The sequence below is a fragment of the Cryptomeria japonica genome, chromosome 6 (assembly GCF_030272615.1).
Source record: "Cryptomeria japonica chromosome 6, Sugi_1.0, whole genome shotgun sequence".
NCBI lineage: Eukaryota > Viridiplantae > Streptophyta > Pinopsida > Cupressales > Cupressaceae > Cryptomeria > Cryptomeria japonica.
Genome location: NC_081410.1, coordinates 104131804 through 104142229, shown reverse-complemented (window position 1 = coordinate 104142229; position 10426 = coordinate 104131804).

The window sequence follows — 10426 nt, the reverse complement described above, 5'->3', positions numbered from 1 at the left end:
AATCAGGTCGGTAACACAACAAAAACCTAATTCTCTCTTAGACATTACAAACAAGTCGGTTCAAGTATGACTGTTGGATTACATAGCAATCTCCTCACATCAATCAAGAAAACCTTAACTGCTCCTTGATTACCGCTTCATCGAGCTCAGTAAATCATCACACGCTTTGCATTAGATGCAATACATTTGCTGATTCCCTAGACAAACAACGTGCCAAAACATTTTGAACTTGTCTTCATACAATGACCATATGTGTCACCATCATTACCGCTCAACATCAGATCATAAACCAACATAATTAATTCAACAACCTTAATCGGTTAGGGTTTAACAAAAACAATTGGTAGGGTTTACCAGTTAGAACAATAGATAAGGTTTACACCATTACATCGGTTACCGGTTCTCCTCACAAATTCTTCCTACTGGTTTATAGTAACAATATTACAACAATATCAATAATATCATTACCGGTTCAATTGACATCAACGACAACATAACATATCATTAATTCAATTTTCATACAAATGCCAACAAGTTGATGCACCATCTCTAGTAAAATTTAGCAACCAAGGTGTAACCTATAAGGATATCCTATCATAACCCAAAACCCCCTCCTACTTTGGTCTATATGTAGTCTCCCACTTACCTAAACTACATAGAAGATTTAAAATTCCTAACCCTAATGAATTGTCTAGATAGGGCATCCAAATCATTAATGAAACTTGGTGGGCAACTTGCACAAGGAACTTGTAGATAGGGAGGGCTTAAATGACTGATTTCAATAATCGAATCCAACCATCAAATGAAAACCATCTAAGAGTCCAATGATTCATTGTCACTCGAAATTTGTCCAATACATTTTCCCAAGTTCCCTTTGGTAGGGAGCTCGTAGAAATATGGATACTAAGATACACAAAAGAAAGGATACCAATATGGAATTTGAGGATTTGAACAATTATTGATTCAATAAGGGGGATGCATATAAAAGAATAAAATGGAGGAATTCCATTCATTAATCCTTTGGTATGGAGATACAAGACAAAAAAACCAGTGTCCTCTTGAAATTAGTTGCTTCTATGGTTCTAGTGATTCCCATATGAATAGTGTCATTCGTGATCTACAAGAGAGAGGAGGGGGTAGACTATTACCACAACTCCAACCTTGAATATTACCTTGTCTCACTTAATATTTTAACACTCTTTTCTAACCCTCCATGATGATGATAAAAATAAAGGGAGACAAGGGATCTCCTTGCCAAAGATCCCCTGAGGCACCAAATAAAGAAAATGACTCACTATAAATCAACATAGAAAATGAGATAGAAGTGGCACAACACATCAGTCACCTAACCTAATCTTCCTAAAAACCAAAGACAAGAATAACTTATTGAGGAAGAGACCATTTGAACCTATCATAAGCTTCAACTATATCTAGTTTGATGAACATATCCTTCTCCTTATAACTTTCCATTGAGTTGATGGCTTTAGTGGCAATGACCACCCCATCCAAAATCTATCTCCAAGACACAAAACTACCTTGCTCTGAAATAATCATGCTGAGCCACAGTTTGAGTCTCTATGCTATCACCTTAGAGATGATCTTATAGACCACATTGCAAAGAGAAATGGGCTTAATCAAATCAAAATATTTGTTTCCTTCTCTTTTGGAAATAAGCATGAGGAATGTGGAGTTCATAGATTTCAACATTTGTTTATTTCTTTGCAATTCCTACACTACTTTTAGTAATTCAAACTCTAGAATCTCCCAAAATTCTTGAAAGAATTCTATTGCGAATCCATTTGGACTAGGGGATTTCCCTTTTCTCATTTGAAAGATAATCTATTCCAATTCATCTAAAGCGATGGGCTTCTAGGATCCCATTCATCTTAGTAATCACTATTTAAGGATTACAATCCAATATAATGTTATCTTCCACTATTGCAAGGGTAAAACCCTCCAATAATAGGATAGAGAAATTATATATATCCTCCTTCAATAAATATTTGAAGGAGGTTAGTTGGTCACCCTGAGAGGACACAATAGAAGCTATCACATTCCCATGCCTTCTAGTCTTGAGAGAATTAAAGAATAAAGTTGTTCTTCTATCACCTTCATGTAGCCAGTTTATTCTAGACTTTTGTTTCTAGAAGACATTTGTACGCGATTCCCACTCAATAAGTCCTTTCCAAGTTTTCTTCTCCTATCTAATAGATTGCAAAAAACCTATAATCTCCATTCCTCTAGAAGATAGAATCTAAATGGTTCTAAGCCTCTAATTTGGCAAATGTTTTTCTTAAAACACTACCTATTCCATCTCTTAAGTTGGTATTTCAAAAATTGAAGAATCTTAACAAAAGAGTACATTGTTGTTACATATAGGGGTATCTTTTGTCCACCATTCAATCATAATATCTTATAACGAGGGCTCTCTCAACCACATAAGTTAAAATTCAAAGTGGGGCGTAGGGGGGGAGGGGTGTGTGTCTTATGGACCCTAATAATAGAAGCTAAAAGTTTGATAGGCCTATGATTTGAGGCTCTCCATTCCAAAATCTCTAAATTGATTGACTCATTTTTTCCTACCTAGTAGCTAGAAACTAAGAATCTATCCAAGCTCTTTGATATAGACTTCTGAACACTTCTCTGATTGCTTTAGGTAAATAATTTCTAGGTTTTATGTACAACAAATGAAGAGAGAAAATATTAACTTAGAATAATGAGGATGAAGGATCCAACCTATCCACTCCTACCAATTTTCCTCTACACTAGTAATGGCATTAATATCCCCAGCCAAAATCTATAGCAATAGGGGAGTCAAGGTCTAAACAAACTAAATAAGAGACCAAAGAGAAGATTTTCCATGAAAATCATTTGAAGCATAGACATGGGTGAACAAGATGTTTTTGCCAAATTCAAAACTAGAAGCAATTATAGACAAAGAGTACTTGCTAGAGATCTTCTAAATAGGAGAGATCTTGTGTGAGTTGCATAAAAAAAAACTCCCCTAGCTCTACCCTAAGCTCCTATACATTGACATTGGCCTCTCTACCATAAATTGGAAGAAATTCTAAGCATACCCTCCATATATAATTTTAACTCTTGAATGAATACAACATCAGGATAACGTACTTAAATTAAGTCTCGAACAAACTTTTGTTTAAGGATGTTGTTCAAGACTTGAGTCATATTCCATGAGAAAACAATCATTTCTAACGGTTGGAGGAATGTGAGTGAATGGTCATGACTATCCTACATTCCGCTAAGGATTCACCCATGCTTTTAATTTTGTCTTGATATTTCTTTTCACCAACCTTAATAGGATTCTCAAATGGTCCCTTTTTAGGATCTTTTCCTACAATCCTAATGAAGGAGTGGTTTTTCTATCTTTGCCTAAATCCAAGATCTCCTTGTCTTGCATGGTAAAGGGAACCTGCCCACCTAAATCAAATATACTCAGTATAGTCCCAATGGTAGTCAAGGCACAAAAGTCCATAGGATTCAGATATATGTGAATTTGAGCATCAATAATCTCAAGCTATACACCATGTTGAATAGATTCCTTCCTTGCAACCATTTGCTCCAACTTTATAGGCTCCTAACCAGAAGAAAATCTTGTAGGAACCTCCCGAAGTTGGTCTATATCTTCCAAAGATTAAAACTTATTCAAAATTTCATTCACTTGCTTGTCCTTTAACATCCTCTTTTTCCCTCTTCCCTTGTTCCAGGGATTAATAGGGACAAAAGCATCTTTATCATTGATCTAAAAGACAAGGAGTAAGTATTTACCATACACATTGTACCATATCTTCCAAAGTTCATATCCATACTATGAATTCTTATGAGTCAATACTTTCATGAGAGATATATCAAAGATAATCAGTGATATCCTGTCAAATTGGCACACTGCACATAGTGGTAAGGCACAAAAAAATCAGCTAAGGAATTAACAAACTATCTATTAAGGTAGAGACACAGTATTCCAGTTCGTACTCCTCTGCATTGCAAGATAATGTATTGCAATGTAGACGTTAAGTTTATTGAGATATGGAGATGTTATAGTCAAATTTCATGCCATAGCTTCGTTCGCAAAGAAAGTTAAAGTTCACTATGTACCAGACTACGCCAAGATAGGAAAAAAGGTCTAAGAAGACATGTTAGAATGCTTCGCATTCCACTGTATTGGTTGACATGGTCATGCAGTCTTGAGAATATTCTCGTGGATGTTTAAGGTACATGTTCTATCCAAGTTGCAGATAGTGTGGTGTGCTCTAAGTTTAGTTTTCATAGTGCTCAAGTGACACAGTTTGCTTGGTATGATTTATCTTCACTTGTACATGTGATCATGCACTTGCGCCACTGTGTATCAATCAAATATATAAATGTACAGACACAATATTTTGGTACGTACTCCTCCACATTGCAAGATATTGTCTTGCAATGTAGAAGTTAAGTTTTTTGAGATATGGAGATGTTATAGTTATATTTTAGGCCATAGATTCTTTAGCAAAGAAAGTTAGAGTTCACTGTGTTTCGGACTGTGCCAAGATAGAGAAAAAGGCCTGAGAAGACATGTTGGAATGCTTCACATTCCATTGTTTTGGTTGACACAGTCATGTGGTCTTGAGGATATGCTCATGGATGTCTAAGGTACATGTTCTATCCAAGTTACAAATGGTGGTGTAATGCAAGTTCAGTTTTTATAGTGCCCAAGTGACACAATCTGTTTGGTATGCGTTATCTTCACCTGTACATGTGATCACGCACTTGCACCAGCGTGTACCAATCAAATATATATAATGATGTATGAAGGGTTGTTTGAAAAGGATAAATATTGATCCACATAGTGATATTCATTTCATTCTAGTACCACAAGTAGTTCTATGTTGTCTCTCTGGGTGATTGAGTGATGAGTCAATTAGACATTGAATCCATGCTTGTGCCATGCTTGTTTGTGTCTGCACTACTTTGAGAGTTTGCATTAATATGTTTTGGGACTAGTTGAATCTTGTTTTGAACTGCATCACGTTATCTCTCATGGCTTATGATCTTTGTGGTCGACTTGTGTAATGCTCTACACGTTTCATCTACTGCTTGCTTATTTGATGTTTTGGACACTTGCAAAGAGTATATCTTGTGGCCGACCGATAAAACCATTTCATATCTCATCTACATGGCATCTTAATGCTAACATAATTATAAGTTTTGAATATTGCAATGTATATTTATATATAGAAGGTCAAATTATTGAATGAAGTTGCAATGAGTGTGTTGAGAATGTGCAGATGCTAAATCTACAGTGAGCCAGAAGCAGTTCATCATGCAAAACTAAAATATTGTTGAGTGATTAGTGGAATAAGCCATCAATTACATCCATTCCTTCTATATAAATAACTACATCTTACTTTAGGGAGTTGGAGCTTCCTTGGGTTGAAACCTTAAAACAAAGTTGTATTTCAACGAGTAGTTGTTTCCTTGGGTTGTAGCCCTATCAAAGTTGTAATACAGTTATATTATTGTGATGTTGGATTTGGATAGTAGATCCAAGTAGCTTTCTCACTGTGGTTTTTCCCTTGTTGGGGTTTCCATGTAAATCTGGTGTTCTAGCCATATGCTTCTATATTTTTCTTTCTGCAATTTGATAGTTATATTGGATAAATGGTTGTTGATCAAAATTAAATGAAATTGATTAAGTATTTATTCACCTTCCCTCTCAGTACTGTTGTGTGTTCAACAAGGCCCATTGGATTGCAAAGAAGAAGTGAAATCATGTGAAGAATGTCATTCCTCCAAAATTCCAGATTAAACTACATAAGTTACACCTAAACTAGCACCCTTGATGGAAGTTCCTTTGTAGAAGTAAATACAATCATATATATGTATGTGTATGTACATACATACATACACATATATATGTATGCATGCATGTGTGTGTGTGTGTGTGTGTGAGCGCGCGCGCGCGCATATGTATATATTACATACATATACATATACACATACACATACATATACATATACATATACATATACATATACATATACATATACATATACATATACATATGTTGGCACCAACAATGAAGGAAAACTGAGGGGGGTGTGAATTAGTTTCAACCGGTTTAAACAATTTAAACACAATCTCAGATCTGATTTATTGCAAGAAGAAGAAAGATAAAGACAATAACAAAAACACACATAACACAGATTTTCGACGTGGAAAACCCGGTTAAGGGAAAAACCACGGTGGGAACCTACCCACAGTGAGATGATACTCTGTAGTAGTATGTGTAAACATTACAATGGGGAATGCACATGCATTCAGACACACTTCCTAGAGCTCACTGCTCAAAATACAATGACCCAGAAGGCTACAACCCTTAGGGAAGGTTCACTATCTTACAATAATATTCAGACTACAATCCAAATTACATGAACTACAAAGATAGCGTTTGGTAATGTCTGATGACAGTTCCGGTTAAGCTCATTTGTTTGCCCTGCAAAAGTTTCTACTTAATACACCACACCGAAAGATGAATTCACTTGTTCACACATACACCATTCTTTGATAATGCAGACACAACACCTCACCACAATTTACATGAATATAACACCTATTTATATAAATCATCAACCTTGACTACAAGGTCAGCCAAACCCTCAACCCTTAATTACAAAATTATATCACATGATACATAAATCAACCATCAGACCAATACAATGATATAGACAACATAACATGGCCCCAAATCAAATCCCCAAACATGCAACACCACCAAAAATCTCGCGAAGATCAACTGCAACATGTTACACCATCGAAAATACCGCATAACACGAAGAATATCACCGGACCCATAAGATCTTCAATAACATGCACAAGGATCAATGCGGATCATAAAAAAAAATAGGACACGATCAAGAAACACCAACAAGCACATTAGAATCATCCAAAAATAGCTGCACCAACACCACTTGATCAAATCTTCATCGATCAACACGCTAACACTGAAGAACACTTAACAACAACAATTCATACTAGAAAGATAACCCAACTTGCATCCAGTCACTATAGGAGTTCCAACAGGTTTAGAATCATCTAACCCAAACTTTTTCAATAATATCTTCACATACTTAGATTGGGAAATGAAAATGCCTTTGTCACTCTGTGTCAATCCTAAGAATAATTTCATCTCACCTATCATAGACATCTCAAATTCCTTTTGCAAATCATCAACAAACTTCATATTTAAATCATCATCTCCTCCAAAAATAATGTCATCAGCAAAGACTTCAACAATCAAGATGTTATCATTATCAACCTTAAGTATAAATTACTATTAGCAGTACCCTTATAGAATCCCAACTTTATCAAATACCTATCCAATCTAGAAAACCAGACTCTAGGGGCTTGCTTCAGTCCATATAGTGCTATCTTCAATTTGCATATCATATCTCCTTTATCTGATAATGAAAACCCATCTAGTTGCTCAATGTAGACTTCCTCTTCCAAAGCACCCTTCAAAAAAGGCTGACTTGACATCCATCTGATACACCTTGAAATTCTTGTAAGCAACATATGTAAGCAACAATCTAACAACTTCAATTATAGCTACTAGAGAAAAAGTCTCCTTGATGCAAGACAGGGTGGGGGAATTGGTTTAATTGTTGTTTAATCCTAGTTACCCTAACTAACCAGGTCACCGTGTGAAAAAATACTATAACTTCTTTCTCACAATGAATTAGAAACTCAAATCACCTACAAATGGAAGATAGTTCAATACTCTATCCATACAAATGACTGTCCAATCAAATAGAATCCGTTCAACACCATACAAGTGCATAAAATAGAGTAATTGCATAAAAATGAGCTTCCAATTAGTTGCTAATGATTTCAAATCCAACTCCAGAAATTCATATTTTCAAAAATTCATTTAGCATCCTCTTTCCAACCATTGCTTATATAATTTATACCAAATTTCTACACTTTCCTATAGTCATGACATACCTTTAGGCTGCATGATTGTTCGACTACCAAACTTTGAAAAAAAAATCAAATTCAGACACTAACATTGGAATAACAATTCCGAATTGACAAACCAATGCTAGACACCAATGTCGGAATAACAATCTCGAACCGCGGTCTTGATCATCCATCGTAATGACTAAAATAGGCGGAGTAACCATTTTATGTAATAGCGATAGAGTAAATTTACCTCGATGTCCCTATTTTGGCATAGCTATACTGAACAAGGCATTTGGATGTCTATTGGCATAGCCATCAACAGTCGGCTAAGCAGTATTTTCCAATCCTGATAAAGAAAACTATCTCGATGACAACTTTGACAAATTTTGCGATAGTGACACTTTATCAGGTTAACTATCCTGATGACAACAAAATGACAACTTTTGAACAACTTTACAAACTTGCAAGTTATGACTCAAAATTTGACATACAAACCTAAAAACACGACATAAATTTACAAATGGTCTCAATAGACCTTATTGAATCAAAATAACATGACCTCTAACTCCTAAGACTCAAACATCTAATTGACATGTTTACTAGACTCTAGGCGCTCCTGCACCATACACCCGGAGAGGAAAGATTTGATGCTCCTGATGAAATGAGATATGCAACTGAGACCCCATACTGTGCTATATCCTCCTCTAACATCCAGGTGACATCTTCAATGGTAGTCCTAACCACTTGACTAGGTTCTCCTTATAAACTTCCCTCCTCATCCTCTTCACTTCTCTTCAATCCAAAATGGCTTCAAGTTCCATAGGTTGAGTAGGTGGAAGATCCTTGACCCATTCCATATCAGCATCTTCAGCTCCTTCTTCTCCTTGACCTGCAAAATCAGATTCCTTATAGGGATACAAATTTGCTATATTGAATATACGTGAGATAGCAACCCTCGGTGGGAGTTCAATCTCATAAGCATTGCTACCATACTTGTGAACCACTTTACATGGCCCTATCTTCTTCATCATTAGCTTTGTGTACTTTCCCTTTGGCAATCTCTCCTTCCTCAAATGTGCCAATACTAGATCACCCACCTTGAATTGTACATCTTTCCTCTTCAAGTTTGCCTTCCTCTTATACTTGTCTACATTCTTCTCAAGTGTCTCCCTGATTTTCTTATGGATGTCATGCATAGCTACTACAAAGTCTTCACCTTGGGCACTTCTCCTATCCATTCCACTCAAATTTATCAATTCATAGGTACCTCGAGGATGCACTCCATAGACAACTTCAAATGGACTCTTCCCTATGCTCCAGTTAATTGAATCATTGTATGTATACTCTGCCCGTGGTAGGATTAGATCCCATGACTGATTGTGCTCCTTAGTTAAACATCTTAGTAGGTTGCCCAATGACCTATTAACAACCTCAGTCTGCCCATCCATTTGGGGATGATAGGCATAACTAAAAGTCAGACTGGTTCCTAGTTTTCTCCATAATTTCCTCCAAAAATGTCTAATAAATTTTGAATCTCTGTCAGACACAATGGATAATGGAAATCCATGGATCCTTACAATCTCCTTAAAGAATAAGTTTAGAATGTGGGAGGTATCAATGGTTGTTTTACATGCAATTAAGTGAACCATCTTGCTAAACATGTCTACAACTACATACACACTGTCATATCCCCTTGTGGTCCTTGGTAGACCAAAACAAAATCCATACTAATGGCTTCCCATCGTCTATTAGGTATGGGCAGAGGTTGGTACAACCTTGCATTAGAACTTGACCCCTTTTCTCTTTGACATATACCAAAGCCTTCCACAAACCTCTTCACATCTAGATGCATCTTAGGCCAGTAGTAAAACCTTTTGACCCGATCCAATGTCTTATCACATCCAAAATGTCCTCCAAGACCGCCACTATGCTTCTCTCTAATCAAAATTTCCCTCATAGAACACTTTGGGACACACAACTGAGCTCCCTTAAACAAAAGAAGACCTTGTAATACACAATTTGCATACTCACTGTGAAAAGAACCCCGTGACTGCTCACAAACAACAAACACTTCATGGAAGTCTGCATCATTCTGATACATACCTCTTAAGGAATCAATTCCCATGCTTTGAAGGTGCACCTCTTGTATCATCATTGTCCACCCGATTAAACCATCAACTACCTTGTTAGCCTTCCCTTTCTTATGCTTTATGGTGAAGGTATAGGACTACAGTTTCTCCACCCACTTCATGTGTCGATGACTCAACTTCTCTTGATTGTTTAGGAAACTCAAAGCATGGTTATTTGTATATACCACACACTCCCTGGGCAGTAGGTAGTGTCTCCATTTTTTAAATGCTTGCACCATGACATACAACTCCAAATCATAAGATGAATACTTCTTTTTGGCTTCATTCAACTTCTCACTAAAGAAAGCTAATGGTTTCCCCTCTTGACTCAACACTGGCC